The sequence below is a fragment of the Struthio camelus genome, chromosome 32, assembly GCF_040807025.1.
Source record: "Struthio camelus isolate bStrCam1 chromosome 32, bStrCam1.hap1, whole genome shotgun sequence".
Lineage (NCBI taxonomy): Eukaryota > Metazoa > Chordata > Aves > Struthioniformes > Struthionidae > Struthio > Struthio camelus.
The window spans coordinates 4,034,744-4,053,277 of record NC_090973.1 but is presented as its reverse complement, the minus strand read 5'-3'; the positions used below and the strand labels follow the sequence as shown (position 1 = coordinate 4,053,277).

The following is an 18,534-nucleotide window of genomic DNA, read 5'->3' as shown; positions in this document are numbered from 1 at the left end:
TGCGGCAGGGAGTGGGGTGCAGCAGGGCAGTGCCGTCAGGGCAGGAGGCTGCGGATGGAGGCAGAGGGACTCCTCGTCCCTCAGGTGCTGTGGCTGCTCCTCTGGGTGCAGCCCTGCAGGGGTAAGTGCCTGCTTCCTTGTCCCACGGCCCTGGGACCAACGGGCACCAGTGGGGTCATCGGGATCCCTCTGGAAAAGGGGTTTCATCCCACAAAGCAGTGAGACAAGGGGCACGAGGTGCTCAAGTCCATCCACCCTGTGTGTTTCCTTGTGCTTCTGTGGGTGGGAGAAGGGTATTTGTGCTTCCAGGGCTCATGTGCTTACAGCAGCTGGTGCCTAAGTGTGTTTATAGCTACCCGATCTTGGGCACCCTTTTGGGATGCCTTGTTCCCCCAGCGCTGTGTCCCTGGAGCTGGCAGTGGGTCAGCTGTAGACTGCAGCACTCAGTGATTCCTAGGGCACAGTCAAGCCCCGGAGTGCCTCGGAGGGTTTCTGTGCTGTTCACTGCCCTGTGGTTGGGGTGACCCTCACCTGAGGAGGGGCAATTCCCCTGCCCCCCCACCCCCGGAGAGAAGGGGACCAGGGTGCCTACACCCACAGCCCAGCAGAGAGGTGTCCTTCCCTGGCCAAGGTCAGGGGCTGGATTCATGCCCGGGGCGAGGGGGGATATAGGCTGGTAGGAATAATGGGGATCATCTTGGTGCTCCCTGGGGACCTGGAAAGTCCTATGGGAGGTGGGTGAGGTTGAGTGGTGCCTAGGGCAGGCTGGGGGCAGGGGTCTGGGGGCTCTGAAGAGAGCAGCAGTGTGTGTGGAGGCTGGGGGTTCAGGGCTGTTCATGGGGTAGCAGTCTGGGGAGGAGTGGGTGCTCTGTGCAGAGCCTGACACAGTGTTCAGGTGGTCATGGGCCAGGTGGAGGGGTGGGAGGAGGTGCCAAAGGCTCTGTGCTTCCCCCAGCCCAGTGCAGCATGTGGGGAGAGGAGGGACCCCGACATTGCCCCAGGACAGCCCAGAGGGGAGAGGGCTCACACCCTGGTGCCTGGGACTCGACCCTGGGCAGGGGACGTCGCACAGTCACAGTGCTGGGGCTGGGTGCTCTCCTAACAGGACCCGTGTCTGTGTTTGAAGGTTCTGCGGAGGTGAGGCTGGAGGCTGGAGGCAGGCGCTGTGCTGGGAGAGTGGAGGTGAAACACGAGGGCCAGTGGGGGACAGTGTGTACCGATGGCTGGGACATGAAAGATGCTGCTGTAGTTTGTAAGCAGCTGGGCTGTGGATCTGCTCTCCAAGCCCCTCAATATGGATATTTTGGGCCAGGATCTGGCCCAATTTGGCTGAGACGTCTTGACTGTCAAGGCACCGAGACTGCCCTGTCCGAGTGTAGTCATGCCGGTCGGGGTGAACATAACTGCATTCATGCTTGGGACGCTGGAGTGATTTGTTCAGGTAAGGAGTCAGACATTGCCTCACTTTTGGGGTTGGGCCTGGGATCGGGGGACTAACCAGGCTGTGCCCTGAAGGAGAAACGCATGAGTACCAGAGGAGGCCCTGACATGGCTATCCTGGCTGCCAAGCTGGGACTGTTGCTGCTGATGTCCCTGGGGAAAGCCCCGGGTGATCCCACTGCAGTGCTGCACAGACCTCGTGAAGGTCCTGGGGGGCTCAGCCCACTCTCAGGCGGTGCTTCAAGCTGGGAGATGAATCCCCCATCCTGCCCCGCGAGGTCTCTTGGTCTCCATTGATCTCCTCCAGTTCTGCCAGGACCTGGCTGGCAATGCTGGGCCAAATGCTGGGCCAATGCTGGCCATGCCCCAGATGCAAGGGACGACTTGCTCGGCACCCCACAGCCAGGGAATGGGAGGAGATGGCTGGGGCCCCTTGGATCATTCCCCTCACCAATGCAAGTCCCTCGGCTGAACCGAAGGGGCTTTTCAGAGGGGAGAAGAGCAGGGCCTGGGGCAGAGGAGCAGGGTGGAATGCAGCACCTCGCACCCCATGCCCAGGGCTGCCCCACGAGAATTGGTCCCATGCGGGCTCGGGGCTTGGTGGCTGCAGGGCTGTCAGCTGCTCCCTCCCATGTCACCGCATGCTCAGGCCAGCCTTGTAGGGTCCCCAGGGCTGTCACAGCCCCATGGGGAATGCAACCTGTCCAGGCAGTGCTGACCCACTGTCCAGCCACTCCTGCTGGCCCCCAGCTCCCCACACTGCCCAATGCCACAGGGCTTTGCCAGCATGCACTGACACTCATCTGCTCCTGCTTTTGCAGTGTGCACTGGTGTCGGGCCAGGGCTGTACACAGGTCCCCTGCTCCTCTGCCTGGTCGCTGGCCTGTGACATATGCACCCCAGGCAGCGCGCTGTGGCCCTGCCTGAAGACACCCCTCCCCGGGCTCGTGTCAGAGGGGGCAGCTGGCCCAGACACTGACCTGGTTACAGCTGCACCATTTCTGTGCCTGGGACATGTCTCCCTGCACAGACACCCCAACACTCCAGGACACCCCTGGGAACAGGTTGCATTTTGGGCTGCTCCAAGACAAGTTCCTAGCCTGGCCCTGAGCTCCCCAGAGGCTGAGGGCTGAGCAGGCTGCAGCAGCCATGAACACCTGGGCCCATTTTCCTGGACCAGGCGCTGCAGTGCCTGTGCTGGGCAGGGCTGGGCGTCTGGGGCAGCAGCATTTCCTTGAGCAGCACCTGTAGCTGTGGGGTCTGGGATAGTCACTAGTCCTGGGTGCTGTGTGGGGGTGAGAGGAGGTGCAAGGGGCCCTGAGGGGTTTGTGTCATCAACACCTACTGACAACTGCTGCTGGGATGTTTGTGGAGCATTTTGGATGTGGCTGCCTTGGAAATCATGTGGGAGGCAGGTATATAACTGCCAGAAGCCTCTGTGAGCTCCCTGTCATCGGTGGGTTTTTCCAGGATTTGTCCAGCTGGTTGGAGGAGACAGCCCCTGCTCAGGACGTGTGGAGATCAGAGATGGAGACCAGTGGAGAACAGTCTGTGACTCACACTTTGATCTCAAAGCTGCCGATGTTATCTGCAGGGAGCTGCAGTGCGGCACAGCCCTGTCCGTCCCTGGAGCAGCTCCCTTTGGAGAGGGGGTCGGTCCCACCTGGGACAAAGAGCTGCAGTGTGTGGGGAATGAATCCCTCCTCTCCTCCTGCCCCAGGATGTCCCTCAGCAACCAGACCTGCACCCACGCGAATGATGCTGGTGTCACCTGCACACGTGAGCATTCAGGGAGGAGGTGTGAAATGCCTCCTGTGAGCTGTGTGCTGTGGGGTAGGGGAGGAGGGAAGTGACTGTGCTCAGCGTGGTGTGAGTCCAGGAGGGGTGGAGTCATTGTCTGCAATCTTAAAATGATGTGGAAGGAGGAGAAAGGGCTGCTATCCCTTTGGCGTCTCCTTGAACACCTGAGGGTGCAAGAGCACAAAGCCCTCCTCACTTTTTCTCCTCTTTCCCCAGAATACACAGGATTCAGGCTGGTGAATGGCAGCACGGCGTGTTCGGGGCGGGTGGAGATCCAGGTGCTGGGGACCTGGGGAACCCTCTGTGACTCTCGCTGGGACATCCCCGATGCGCACGTTCTCTGTCATCAGCTCAATTGTGGGTTTGCTGAGTCCGTTCCTGGAGGAGGGCATTTTGGGAGAGGAACTGGCCCTGTCTGGAGAGAGACCTTCCGCTGTGACGGGACCGAATCCCATTTGGGACAGTGCCCTGTGACTGCCTTGGGGGCCTTCCCATGCTCACATGACAATGATGCTGGTGTTGTTTGCTCAGGTGAGTTCAGGGAAAATGCAGGATTAACTCAACCTGCCCCTTGTGTGTGACACAGCAACCCAAAGCAATGACAAACTGAATTTCTTCCTGGAGAAGCCCTGGCTTCCAGTGGAGGGGTTCAAAGGGCTTTGCCTGCAGGCAGATCATTTTGCCTTGTGAGAAAGGAGGAATGAGCACAGAGGAGGCATCTCTGCCTCCCCAGGGCAGACAGTTCAAGTACCGGGGGCCAGCATGAGGCCTGGGCTCCTCTACTCTCCTCCTGCAGCACAGGCACAGGATGAGGCTGCAGGACACAGTTCCCTCCTTCTAGCAAACAGCCCCATCCTAGACCTGCAGAGAGTGCTGCAGACCGCGATCCCACTGCCCGCAGGGGCTGCCCTGGGTGCATCCGGCAGGAGCAGTCCCTGAGGCTGAGCTGCACAGCAGGGCTGGGATGTGCCCTCGCTTCTTGTCAGTATGCATTCCAAACTCATGCTGTTTTGTCAGAAAGACCCCCTCCTTCTGCTTCCGGCTGAGGACACCAGCTCCCAGTCCCCGATCCATAAGAGGAAGCGGAGGGGCAGAGACGTGTGGGCTCTCCCCTGGGTGTCACAGCAGGGGTCAGTCCCAGCGTGGAGACGGAGCAAGGCTCATGTTCATCCTGTGCATGATTAGAGTGAAAAAAGACAACAAATCCCTTGGAAAACTGCCATCCTTGAGCTCCTCACTGTGAGCTGGATACGGATGGGCGAGCTCCAGGGTGTCCAAAGGCATCAGGAATGGGAGACACATGGCAGGGTGCAGGGCTCCTCGGTGTCACAGAGAGTCCAGGGCATTCCCCCTCTCTCTCTGGGCAGGGCCTTCTGGATCCCTGCGGCTGATGGATGGAGGGAGCCGGTGTGATGGGCGAGTGGAGATGCCCCTGCATGGGACGTGGAGCAGAGTCCTGGATGACCAGTGGGACATGAACGATGCCAGCGTGGTGTGCCGGCAGCTCCAGTGCGGAGAGGCAGAGCAGGCCTACAACCCACCAAAGCCGGAGCAAGGGAGGGGCCCTGTGGGGCTGAGAAGGGTCCAGTGTGCAGGGAAGGAGACTCGCCTGACCCTCTGCAACACCTCGCTGCCTGAGGCAGTGCTAGCAGGAATTGCTGAGGATGTGGGGGTGGTTTGCTCGGGTGAGTCGCTCTGACAGTTCCCGAAGCACTGCACTGCCCTGTGCCGTAAGGCCTGACGAACGGGGTTTCTCCTGGCTGCAGGGAGCCGGCGGGTCCGGCTGGTGAATGGGACAGGGTGCTGTGCTGGAAGAGTGGAGATCTACTACCAGGGCACCTGGGGGACCGTCTGCGATGACTCCTGGGACCTGTCCGACGCCACCGTCGTTTGCCGTCAGCTGGGCTGTGGGGTGGCTGTGCAGGCGACCAGCTCTGCTCATTTCGGGGGAGGCTCTGGGCAGATCTGGCTGGACGATGTGAAGTGCTCCGGGGGTGAAGCTGCTCTCTGGGTCTGCCCTCACGGGGGCTGGGGGCAGCACAACTGCAGGCACAAAGAGGACGCAGGAGTCGTCTGCTCAGGTCTGTGCTGGGAGTGGTGATGGGAGCCTGGTGCCCGGGGAGGTAGGGATGAGGGGAGAGCAGGGCATGGCCGAGACTGCCCCTGGCTGCCCCGAGCCCCCTTCCTGCCCCCGTCCTGGGGACACCTGTGCACTGTCCCCATTGGACCTCGTGAGGGTTATAGGGAGAGCCCAGCCGTCCGCAAGGGTTAGAGGGGAGGGCACTGCTGCACCTCAGGGACTTCTCTCTGCTCCCTGGGTGAAAGGGTGACTTGCCAGCAGTGCCCTCTGCCTCTCTGAGCCCTGAGGTAGCCAGAAGGGTCCCTGCTTCTTGGAGTAACCCTTCCTGCCCATGGATGCTGCAGAATAACCTGGGGCATTGTCAGGGGTGCTTTAGGTTTCTCTCTCCTCACCCCCGGACCAGCTTGTTCCCTCCAACTTTGTGCCTTTCCTTCCAGAGTTCATGGCCCTGAGGCTGGAGAACAGCGATGGCTGCTCTGGGCGCCTGCAGGTTTTCTACAACGGGACATGGGGCAGTGTTTGTTCCAACTCGATGACTCCTGACACCGTGTCCCTGGTGTGCAAAGAGCTGGGCTGTGGAGATGGAGGGTCCATTGAAATAAATGTTCCAAGTGGCAGGGTGTCTGGCCCCACATGGCTGGATCATGTTGAGTGTGGGAAGACAAACAGCTCCTTTTGGCAGTGCCCCTCTGCTCCCTGGAACCCACAGTCATGCGATGACCAATGAGAAGAGACCCACATCACCTGCAGTGGTAAGGCTGGAGCTACCTGGGCACAAAGGCTCACACAAGGTCTTGCTCCCTGTTCAGCAAGGTGCAACGCAGAGAAAGAGCTTGGAGTGGCTTTTACTTTGCGTTTCAGGCCGTTCTGCTGTCAGTGACACAAACACAACATCAGCTCTCAGAGTGACACACTTCCATCAGCAATAGCTGTCCTGAGCTCCCTGCATAGCCCGAGGAGAGGCAGAGGCAGAGGCACCTCCAGGCAGTGCCTCTTCCACCTTACCTTGGACACTTCCGGAGGTGCCTGTTGCTCTCTGTTGCCCGTAGAGAGGGCCCAAACAACCACCTATTAGCTTGGGAAGTCCATGCAGAGCATCCCACTCATGGCTGCGTTTTGCTGAGGGAATGGGAAGGGAGAGAGTGCAACCAGTCCTGGTGGCTGAGGGTTCTGTAGGAAACAAGCACTGGCCAGGGCACTGCTGGCACCGGAGCTCAGACAAGCCTCCCCTCTGGCAACATCCGTCTGCTCCATTGCTAGTCATTAGCCCTTGGAGGGTGAACAGTCAAGGGTAGCCCTGGAATGCAGCACTGTTATACACTGCATTCCTGGGAGTTTCAGCTGTGTCCATGACCAAGGAGGCACTGGGAGGTTCACGCACAGGTCAGTCCTGCTCCCACCTGCATGACCCCCGTGAAGCAGCCCCTTCAGCACAGTGTTTCCTTCTGCAGGGAGATGACCAGAAACCTCCTCAGCCCCAGTGGCCAAGTGCCCCAACTCTACGAGCTGCACAGGTACTGCTCCTCTGTGTGTCCTTCTTCCCTGGCCAGGCTCTCCCAGCTGCCCCAGTGATGTGGGGGTTTCTACCTTTTCCAGAGATGGAGAAGATTCGTGCCGTGGGAGGAGAGGACCGGTGCTCAGGCAGAGTGGAGGTTTGGCACCATGGCTCCTGGGGGACAGTATGCGACGACTCCTGGGGCACGAAGGACGCCGAGGTTGCATGCAGGCAGTTGGGCTGTGGCCCTGCCATGTCTGTCATGGGGGAGGCTGTGTTTGGGGAGGGGACGGGTCCCATCTGGCTGAGCAGCTGAGCAGGCCCGCCTGGGGACAGTGATACCTGCCAGCACAAGGAAGATGCTTCTGTGAATTGCTCTGGTTAAGTGCAGCACTTCACCCCCTCATTTTTGTGACATGTTCCCAATTGGGTCCTCACAAGGCCCCAGAGCTCATCAGAGCAAGGATGTCCCTGGGGAGGTCAGGCCTCTGCAGTGGACCTGCCTGCCCCGTCCCCCAGGCACATCCCCTGGGCTGCTGGTACTGTTGTCCCCATGGCCCAGAGTAGAGGGCCCTGGGCCTCTCACGGGGACCCAGAGAAGGACAGTTCAGATGGGACTTGTAGGGAACATCTGCAGACACACACACACACACACACACACACGCAAATGCATGTTTTTCTCTCTCTCTCTCTCTCTCTCTCTGCTCTGCAGCAGCACCCAGGATGATGACAACATCACCCCTCCGAGCAGGTAATCTCCCCTGTTCCCTGGGGGTTGATCTCCCGAGGGCCAGGCTGTGACCTGCAGCCCGAGGGAAGGGGCTCTGTGCTGGGGTGCGAAGCCACAGAGAAGAGGCTCTGGGGTGGGAGTGGGTGGCTTTGGGGAGGGCTGTGATTCACCCGGCAGTGTGGAGTTGCCCCTGACCCACCCCTGTGCCCCTTCCCCATGCTGCCATGTGTGGGAGGGTCAGGAGTGGGGTGTCCCTGGGCCCCTACCTCCCCCAGGCCAGAGGCTGCCTCGTCCATGTCCTTGCCCATGCAGATGCTACCCAGGTCCGTGCAAGGGAGAGCGGGAGAGTCTCGGTGCCTGTTGTCATCTGCATCATCCTGGGGGCCCTGCTCTGCCTGCTCCTGGCCCTCCTGGTGGGGCAAGTGCAAAGTGCCAGGGCTCAGCGCAGAGGTGGGTCCTTCCTCATTGGTCGCAGGGTGGACGATGCCTCTTGGCAGCCCCACGGGTGCTGTAGGTTGTCCATGAGGGGCACAAACGGAGCTGGGGTAGGGGTGCTGCCTCCTGTCCTATTCCCTGTCCCTTCACTGTCTGGCTGTGGGACACCAGCAACCAGGAGAGGAGAGAGCCCAAACCTGGGAGGAGATGGTGATGAGTGAGGAGATAGATTGCAGCAAGGGGCTGGGGGAGATGGGAGCAGCAAAAGACATCTGAGGATGCTGCTGGCCGTGCTCTGGGCAGCGCTGGAGGGGAGGCTGTGGGGCAGGAGTGGTGCCGGGAGGAGCGCAGGGCAGGGGGATCTCTCGGTGTGGGTGTCCAGTCCTTGGGCTGCTCCCTCCATCCAGCCTTGTCCACCCGTGGTGGGGCAGGGGCCATGCTATGGGCCCGTCTGGCAGAGAGAGGGGAGCTCCCTGGGGAGAGGAGACTTAGGAGTTGCTCCAGGGTCAGACCAGGGACCAGACCCTGGGCCAAAAGGGGCATGGGGCTGTCTCTGAAGAGATAGCATGAGGGTGACATTGCCCCAGGCCATCTCCCCAGGGATGCTGTTGTCACTGGGGACGTGGCTGTGGTGCCTAGACAGAGCAGTGGGGTTGGGCTGTGAGGTCAGTCCTGGGCTAGCCCAGGGGAAAGGGCTGGGTGACTGCGTCGGGGTCTGATCTCCTGTCCCCATGTCCCTGTGCCAACCCTGCCTCTGTCTCAGGCTCCAGGAGGTCCCTGGAGCCCTTCTCTGAGGCCGTGTACCAGGAGATCGACTACAGCTGGGCGTGGGAGAAGGAGGCGCAGTTCAGTCACTCAGGTCAGTGTGGGTCCCTCGTGGGAGGGAGCACGTCTGCAGGGCCCTTTCCCCTGGCCTTGACCCAGGGCAGGACCTTGGCAGCCCCCAGGCCAGCGATCCCTGCAGCGCTGGGCCATGGGGGTCTGAGGGGAGAGCAGCGCAGTGCTGGGCTCAGGAGAGGAGCTGCCTCCCCACCAGCTCTGCCTGTCCCAGCCCAGGGCACAGCGCCTCCCTGCCTGCCCCACTGCACCCCGAGGTTGTGCCTGGTGGGTGAGGGAGGGGGCTGTTCCCGGGCAGCTTGGAAAGGCTCTTTGAGATGAGGTTGTCCCATGGGAGCAGGAGGAGTCCCTGAGCCCTCCTCCCCGTGCAGTCCCTGCTGTGTGGGTGCCCATCCCCAGCAGCACTGGCCATGAGCAGGGTCATCAGGGCTCACTCCGATAACACCTGCTGCTCCTCTTGCCAGGCTCCTCTTCAGAGAGGTCCCTGACCAAGCTGCAACCCGAGCCTAGAGACAGTGAGGAGGAGGATGGTCCTGGGTCAGCACCAGGTAATGGAGGGGGAGACAGAGGAAAGGTCGGTCTCTCCTCCCTGTAGCTGTGTGACCAGCAGCAGTGTCACTGAATGTCACCATCGGGGTGGGGAGGAATCGCCCTCGGGAGCGTCTCCAGAGCCGTACAGAGCGGGCGAGGGTCAGACGTGCCCATCTGAGCTGGGTGCCTGCAGCCCTGTGCCCTACGGGGTCACAGGGGGAATTCCTGGGCTTGACCTGTCCCTGCCTCCAGCAGGCCCCAAGCTCGCCCCAAGGAGCCGAGCCGCAAGGCACCGGCATCTCCCCGAGCACACAGGGAGTCTCCACAGCCAGCTCTGGTGCAGAGCCTGGCACTGCCAACCCTGCGGCTGGGCGAGAGGGGTCCCTGCTGTCACACACACGCTCCTGCGACCCCAGGGGAGGTGAGCAGGATGCTGGATCTCCTGTGACCCCACCAACACCGTCTCAGCCCCTCCTCGTTCCTGCACGCCCTTGCTTCCTCTGCTCTGCGGGAGGGCTCTTCTCATTGCCACCTGCTCCCCTCTCCTTTCAGATGTCCCTGTTCTGCCCAGAGGTGACCCAGCAGACGGCTATGATGATGCCAGGGAAGTCTCTGACCCTGGGGAGGATCTTGTTCCTGGGCAGGGAGATTGGGAAGCACCTAGGGAAGCGGAGGAGGGAGTTGGACCTGGGGAGGCCCAGAGAGGTGAGGGGGAAACACAGTGGGGCTGGGGCCTGGGGTGCCGTCCGTGGAGCCCGAAGAGTCGCTGCACTCTGAGAGCTCGACCTGCCGGGATGGGGAGGGAACCTGCCCCAGGAGTTTTCCTAGTGGGGAAACTGGGGTGAGATAACAGGCTGAAAATCCCGGGGAAGTGAGAGGAGGGGGAGGAAGGGGATTTACAGCCCAGGAGGGGCACACGCACGGGGCCAACTGAAACACATCGACCTTGCTGCTTCCAGGGGAGAGCCTGCACTCCCGCGAAAGTTACAGGGCCCCCGGAGCCGAGAGAGCTGCCCTATCCCTGCCCCCCATGGACACGGGGTACGATGATGCTGAAGAGGCATCTCTGGCACATCCCCATGAGGACACCAAGGCTGTGAGACTGGACCCTGGTGCCAAAAGGTCCCCGAGCCCAGGGCCAGGGGAGCCCACCTCTGCCATGCGGTTGGGAGCTCCTGGGACCGAAGAGAGGTCTGTGCAGCTGGGAGAGCCCTGAGTGCCAGACACCAGACTCCCTTCTCCCACTGGTGTTAGAAACTTTTCTATTAGAGCATTTTTTTTTCTATTTTCATGTCTCTACTTTTATGCCATGCATTGGTATTATTTGTTCTTATTAAAACCATTTGGGAGTTTGCTCCAGAGCTGGTGCTTCCCTCCCCACGTGTTGGGGTGTCTCCTTGAGGCTGATCAGGGAGAGCAAAGCACCAAGAAACTGCAGCAGGGAAGGGGCACGTCTCGGGAGCAGCAGGCTCTGAGACAGGCTGTGTGCCTGCAAGCGCCCATGGTCCCTGGAGGGTGGGAATAGTGAGCAGCCCAGCTGGGGGATATTCCTGCTGGCAGAGACATTTCCATCCTGCAACCACACACAAGAGTTTCCAGCCAAAGTGGGTCTCTCCGCAGGGTCCTGTAATGCAGGGTCCCGTAATGCCCCTCTAGGCAGCGAGGTCCAGTCTCCTCACCCCGGGAGTGCCCCCGCTTGCTCTTTTCCCAGGGCCTCTGCCTGGGCCTCCCTGTCCCAAGGCATGGTGGCCACCACAGAGCTGCAGTGACAGGGTTAGCCCTACTCTGCGGCCCCACAGGAGTGAGCCTGGAGGTGACAGCAGGGCCCTGAACACCCCAGCCAGCCCCAGAGGGCTCATTGCCCAGGGATCCCCTCCCCACAGCGGTTGGGAGGCAGCTCTGCTTCCCGCTGCCCCAGCACATGGCACAGAGCAGGTTGTTTGGGTGCCTGGGGCTGGGATTTCCCCTCCTCTGGCTCTGCAGGGACTCCTGTTTCCAGGGGCTGCTCCTGGTTCCCGCAGCCCTCATGGACCCCCGAGCACTCCTGGCACAGCCCAGAGCTGGCTCCTTCCCGGCAGGCAGCACCAGGGCCCTGGGCAGCTCTGGGACCCCCCTCCTGCTCCCGTCCACCCCCACCCCTCTGCCCTCCTGCTGCTGGGCTGTGGGGGCAGGAGAAGGAGCTGCCTCGCCTGGGGTGCCAGGTTGGGTCTGTGCAGGGGAATATCTGTGTGCAGGGTGCAGGGGACAGGAGCAGGCAGTGGTGGGAAGGGACGTTTCCTTCAGCAGGGCAGGAGGCAGAAGAGGAAGAGGGCAGGGGACTGGAGAAGGGATCACCCCAACACGCGGGCTCCAGCCCAAAGTCATGGATCAGCCCCCAGCCTCGGGACGGGCCCATCCCCGAGGCTGCTCATAAGGGCATATTTTGATGGCAGAAAACATTTCATGTCCATCCCTAAAGCTGATGCCAATGGGAGCTGAGACAGGATCCCTGTTCCTAGGCTGGGATTTTAACGGGCTGAGCCCCACTGCCCACAGGCGAGACCCTCTCACACAGGAGCCAAGTGGGGAGGAGGGTTCGGTGGTTGTGCAGCATCTGGCACCCAAACTGCCCTCCCTCCTCCAGATGGGGGCAGGTCTCCGATCTCCGCATCCCGCTGGCCCTTCCTGAGGGGTTCCCCATACCACACACTGATGGGCAGTGGGGCCAAGGCCGAGCACACAAAAACACACTCCACCTTTGTCCTGGCTCATTTCCTTTCCCACACTGAGCTGACACCTGCTCTACTCAGAGAGATCTCCTGCAATGGGGAAGAGTCACCAAATGCCTCTGTGTCTGTATCTATAGGATCTATGTTAATATCTATATGTAAAAAATGTTGAGATTCTGTGACTAAACTGGCAGTTTTTGAGAGTAGCATTTTTTCCTGAATTAATTTTCTTTTCCTGCATTGAAATTATTTATGTACCCTATTTTTTCCTTTGCATTTTTTTCTTTCCTTCATCATCCCCTCCTCCCACTACTTATGCATCCATCCTCCACTCAGTTACTGGTTTCAGCCTTCCCAGCCCCAGGCAAGCATGGGGCCGTGCAGCTGCCGCCAGCTCTCCCTGCCCAGCTGCCTGAGCACAGCTCACCTCTTCCCCTGCAGCCGGCACTGTCAGGCCACCAGACAAAATCAGACCTGTCTGCCCAGGGTCTGGTGCCTCTCTCGAGAAGGCAGAGGGTAACTCCACCAGTCCCAGTTCTGCCCAGCACTGACTGCTTCGCAGGAGGGTTTCAGCTCTGGTTCCCAGGAGAGGGGCAGCTCTCCTCTCCCCCAGCAGCCAAGCCACAGCCCAGCAGTGAGGGCTGTGTGAGCCCCCTTCTTCCTCCAGCCGGGACAGGGCAAAGCCAGGCTCCCCGCCAGGAACAGCCAGGGCTCAGCAGCACTGCAAACAGCAGGATCCTGCCCTCGAGGAGAGGAGGGAGCCGGTGGCTGTCACCAGCACCCTCTCCCGCAGCAGCGTTTCCCCGTGCCCCACTGGGAGCTCCTCCAGTGCCAGGCCCTGCACTGACCCTCCACGGGCAGCAGCACGTCCCAGAGCTGTGGACATCCCGGCTCCTATCCAGGATGGAGCACTGGTGCTGGGGACCTTGCAGGAGGGCTGGGCCATGTGTGCAGAAGTGGGAAGTGATTATGGGAGGGGACTGGATCCCCAGTGTAGGCACGAGGGAAAAGCACCAGTGCTGCTGATGGTGACAACAATGGTGTCACCAGCAAATCTCTGAAGCAGTGGGGCAGGGCTAAGGTGACCTTGAAGGCTCTGGGGGCAGCCGGGCCTCAGACACCACCTCCAGCCCCGCGACCTGGAGCCTCCCTGCTGGCAGCCCCCTGCCCTGAGGCAGCCCCCTCCCTCCCTAGCCCTGGCCCATCTCTCCCTGTGGGAGATGCGGGGCTGGAGCCTGAGCCCCAGCAGGAGCAAGGGTTGTGTTTGCAGTGCCCATGTGCATTACCCACCTCTGTGGGGTCTCGCTCTGTGAACACTTTTCTCATGCGGGCTTCCAACAGCCAGGGTGCAGAAGAGCAGTGCCTGCTCTGATCAATCCCATGGCCCCTCCGCCACGGGGTGACCACCTGCTCAGCAAGCCCCAGGGCTGGCACTGCCCCTCTCCTACCCTATGGGGAGATGGGCCAGGCTCAGCCCTCACCCAAAGGACACGCTCTCCCTGAGGGCTGGGACCCCTCCTCTCCCTGAGGGCTGGGACCCCTCTGCTCAGCTGCAAAAATGTCACCACACAGACACACATGGACATGGGCCAGAGATGGGCCAAGAGTGACAGAATGAAGACATGCCCCTGCTCCCTCTCCAGGATGATGTCTTTGGCATCCTCAGGAGACTTTTGCCAGCACCAAGATCAGACCTGCAGCCAGATCTCTCACCTTGGCTGTAGGAAACAGCGTGCTGGCTCTAAAGCTCCACACAGAGCCCATAGCAGGAGCTGAGGGGCACAGCGTGAGCGCCTAGGTCCATAACCAGAACATGATGCATCCAAATGATCTGTTTGCTTCACAGACATTCTTGGACAGAGTGTTTACATACATATATATATATATATATATATATATATATATATATATGTATATAAAACCATATATAGATATATAAAAGAAACCTAATCCATTGGGAACTTTTGCTTAGGGAATGCTCATCTGGGGAATCCAAATCTTATAAACAGGAGAGTTGGCTGCTCTCTGGCTTTTGAGGGTAGTCTCTGCCGCAGGTGTCCTTGCAACAGCATCTTCAGGTGGAGCAGGTGAGAGTCCCTGAATGGGGTTGTTCCAGTTAATCCTTATTATCCAGCTGGCCTGTGGTCCTACATGACCACTCCAGAGCATGCATGATCCATTTCTATTGATAAAGGACTGTATTAAACAAATGGGAATGTCATCTTTGTATCACAGTTACAACTTCAGTTCCAAAGATCTTGCCACAGTGCAAAAGATGTTTGCATCATCATCCCATTGTTTCCCCCCTTTACCTGCCTCCCCCTTAGCTCTCCTTTCTGCTGGTGGCAGTTTTCTGATGCTCTTGATGACCTCACACTGCCTCCCTGCTGACCTACATGCTAATGGCCAGTCCGGCTGATGTAAGGAATTGACCTCACAATCAGCACCCTAGACACATCCCTCTCACTCACCTCTCCCTCTCCCCTTCCCCTGAGCTCTCTTCTTCATGGGGAAGGTTTTCTCATCTGCCTCATGACCTCACAGCACCTGCCTGCCTGCCACCCAATCAGATTGCTGCAATAAAAGTGACCTCACAAACAAGCTCCCAGCCAGGCCAGCCTTGCCTGACTCTGCCTCTGCCCTCTCTCCTGGGGGCTTTCTCCTGCCCCTGAGGACCTCACAGTGCCCAATCAGCTGCAGTCATAGAGGTGATCTCACAATCACTAGGCCAGTGCTGTCATGTTACCTGCTTCTCCCTCCTTCCTCCCTCCAGGCTCTTATGTCTTCCTCATGGGCTTTGCTGTACCCTTGATGACCTCACATGGCTGCCCACCTGCTGCTGGCCAATCAGCTGCTGTGAAAGGAAAGGGGATGTAGTCTTCTCCTCAGAGGGCATTTTGATGCACTGGATGACCTCTCAGCTCCTGCCTGTTTGCCTACTGCTGGCCGCTCAGCTTGTTGCAATAGTAGTGACACAAAAATCCATGTCCCAACAGCATCAGTTTTAACTCCCCTTGCCCAGGGATGTCATTTCAGCTGAGCAGGTTTTCCAAGGTGCTGGCTTGCTACTACCGTAAGCCTACACTTTCTGGAGAGGACCAAGGGGATGGACAGTCAGGACATAAAGCACCCCTGGAGATGCTGGGGATCGAACCCAGGACCTCCTGCATGCAAAGCAGGCGCTCTTCCACTGAGCTACATCCCCTTACAACCTGCTGAAGGGTGGGACATACACTCGTCCCAGGATGTGCCCTTGACAAGCACAGCCCTGTTCTCCCCTGCTGCTCTGAGATCCTCAGCAGAAAACTGCATTCAAACCCTCTTACTGGGCCACAGGCTGGGATGGGGGAAGTGGAGATTGTCTCTCAGCTGGGACTAGTCCTGGACCAGGGCTGCACCATGGGACACTGCCCCTCCAACATCTCTGCAGTCGATGGGGGCAGGAGAAGACTCGCTGCAGGTGTTGCTCCCACGCTCTGGCCCTCCCAGGGAAGGTTGATGGAGAGGAACAAATCCCTTCCCCGAGTCTCCTCTGCCACCCTGTGCAGCACTCCTGTGTGCAGCACATCTGTCCCTGACACCAACAGCAGGAGTGAACACGCTGAGGGAAATGTCCTCCCCAGGTGAGGTGCCCACAGCTCCAATTGCCCTCCCTCCCCGGGGTGTGCAGTGGAGGGGCCACGGGAGCAGGTAGAGGTGATCCTGGGCAGGGAGCTGCCCACAGCCCCTCACCTGGTCACCAGGCCTCCCCCTGCTCTGCTCTGGCCACCAGCAACTGGTGGTGGGTGAAGGGCAGCACCCCCTTCCCTGGGGCTGGGGACGTGCCTGGCCTCAGGGACGTTCCCACTCCAGAAGCACTGGGGACTGTCCTGATGCCAGTGGTGGGGTCTCTGTGGCGCAGCAGGGCAGCGCGTTCGGCTGTTAACCGAAAGGTTGGTGGTTCGAGCCCACCCGGGGACGGTGCCCCTTGGTGGGGTGCCTGGAGGACTCTGCTGCCCGGCACCCTGGCTTTTTTTGCTTTTGCTCATGGTCCCCATGCACTAGCACTCATGGTAACCTGTGGTAACCCCGTGGCTCTGGCTCAGGATGGTGAATTGCTCAGGGAAGGACCTGTCTCCTGAACCAGGGCTGCTGTGAATAGAGGGGTCCTTGCTGGTGGGGCTGGTGCCACTGACCTTCCCATTCACACCTCTGTGTGTGCAGAGGTTGGTCTTACTGAGGGGTTTTATGCTGGGACGGAATAGGAAGGGGGATTGACAGTGTAAGGATCAGCACCAAGCACGAGACACATACACTTTACTATGGCTAAAATACAATAAATCAGGGCTTAGTGAATGCTGTCCATTCTGTCCTGTGTCATCCTCCAAAGAAGAGAAGAGAGGGAAACATGAACAGCCACAGATGAACAACAACGGCATGGTGAAGAGGTGGCCAAGAGGTTAAAGCGATGCACTGCTAATCTATTCTGCACTGTGCACAGGGGCTCAAACCCCATCCTCATCAAAGATGCTCCTGTTTCTGGCTCAAGACCCACCTGGAAGGAGTCTTTTGGGGTAGTGACTGTCCTGCAGTCACTGTCCCTACAGACTAGCATTTTCAAGCTCATTCTCAAAACTGGCAAGACAATCACCTTGCTTGCATGGACAGCCCCTTCCTCTCACCCCTCCTCTCACTTGTGTTCACTCATAACAAAAGCCAGGCTTCTCTGGAGGTACATCCCTGGGGAGCCTGCTCTGGGACAGCAGATCTGCTGGTGGCTGGCACATGCGTGTTGCTGTGGGGTGTCCTTTCTGGACCATGTGGGATGGCCAGAGAAGCTGGAGAGCAGCGCGGAGGATGCACGTGAGTCCTCTTGACCCTGAGCTGAGCTCAGCTGTGCCCTCCCCATCCTTGATGGAAAGGACTGAAGAGGGAACAGCAGGTGTCCGCGCTGGGTGGTCGTGTCTGCACATCTCGTTCCTGAATGGGGAGAAGGGAGGGTGCAGTCCCACGGGGCAGTGAAAGAGGCTGTGTCAGTCCTTGCCCCAGCAAGTGTGTGGGGACGTGGGAGAGATTCTGCCATCTGCCTGATGCACAGTCAGTTCTGCCAGAGACCTCTGTGGCAGGGTCAGGCCTTCCTCCACCCCAAGCACAACCTCAGGGGAGAGGACAGCCCTCTCAGTCCAGTCGGTGCTCGATCCTTGGCCTGACCTGTTGCCTGGAGAGAGGCTGAGACTGGAGACAGAGCAGCATGCCCTGGGTCACAGCTGCAGCTGAGACCTGACGGGAGAGTAGGGTTCAGCAGCAGCAACAGCTGGCAAGAGGACCAAAGCAGCTTGTGGGGTTGCAGGAGCAGGTCCTCTTGCTCTGTGCAGGGATGGGGAGCTGCAAGGTGCTGCAGCTGGGCTGGACAGGGCAGCCTGATGCATGAGTGTGTTTGGGTAAGGAAACACACACTGGGGAGGTTTGAGATGTTTGTGCTGTGAGCTGCTGCTGAGGGGACAGAGAACATAAAAGCAAAGTCTGTGTGCAAGGTGCAGGAGAGATGACCTTCGGTCTCTGATCTGGGGCTGTTGTGAAGTCACAGTTTTACAGTCAGCTTTTAGCCTCCTGCTAGACTCCTGCAGGGGAGTCACTGCATTTCTGTCCTGCCTTGTGCCCTTTCAGCAGGAAGGAGCCGATTCAGAGGGATGTTCATGAGGGGTCCCAGATGGAGCCCTCTCTGCTGTTTCTCTTCCACATCAGATCCTGCTTTTCCCTTCCCTTTTACACCTCTGATTCCAAACACCAGCACCAAGAAATCTTTGGGGAATTAATCACAACCAGAGATTCAGCATTTTGTAGGAAACATAGCTCTCACTGAAGTCCCTGCTGCACGGCAGCTGGTTAAACAGCCTCCTCCCTGCAACTCGCATTCAGCACTTGTCCCTCTACATCTGTGGCTGGGATGCCAAGGACAGCCCCCACTCTGTGCTGTGCTTTGTCTCTTGGGCTACAAATCCCCTCTGTTTCCATAAACCCAATTTTCTCCTTCTCAGGCCCACTGCCCTTGGGGAGGGAAGGGCCAGGCTGCCCACTAACCCCCTATCTCCATCGGACATCTCCCATAGCATTGCAAATGAGGGGAAGAAATTACCATTGGCAGAGCAGGAACCTTTAATGCAATCCTACTCTGAGGTTTGGCAGGTCAGACCAAATGAGCCTGAACATCCCTTATGACCTCAGCTGTTACTCTCAGCATCAGCATTCACTTGAGCTTCCCCAACAGCCGAAAGCCCAACTACGGGCCTTTAGTAACAGTGGGACTTCACTTGGACCACAAGCCCCATTTTCCTCAGGGTTCCTTGCTTCTTACGGATACTTCTGGAAAATGGCTCCAGAGGAAATACTGTGGTTTCTTCACATGACTTCTCCAAAGGGGCTCTTCTGGCTTCAGTTGCCTTGCTTGTCTTGTCAGCAAACTGCACAGGAAAGGAAGATCTTCCCAGGGGCTCAGATT

General features: G+C 59.1%; 2 non-coding genes and 1 pseudogene across 2 annotated transcripts; 2 read left to right on the top strand and 1 right to left on the bottom strand.

Annotated features, from left to right (window-relative positions):
- LOC138063536 (antigen WC1.1-like) lies at positions 1–10,959 on the top strand (annotated as a pseudogene).
- A 4,230-nt stretch (positions 10,960–15,189) lies between these two features.
- TRNAA-UGC (transfer RNA alanine (anticodon UGC)) lies at positions 15,190–15,261 on the bottom strand. Its single transcript has one exon. It is a non-coding gene; the product is annotated as a tRNA-Ala (tRNA).
- A 681-nt stretch (positions 15,262–15,942) lies between these two features.
- TRNAN-GUU (transfer RNA asparagine (anticodon GUU)) lies at positions 15,943–16,016 on the top strand. Its single transcript has one exon. It is a non-coding gene; the product is annotated as a tRNA-Asn (tRNA).
- The last annotated feature ends 2,518 nt before the right edge of the window (positions 16,017–18,534 follow it).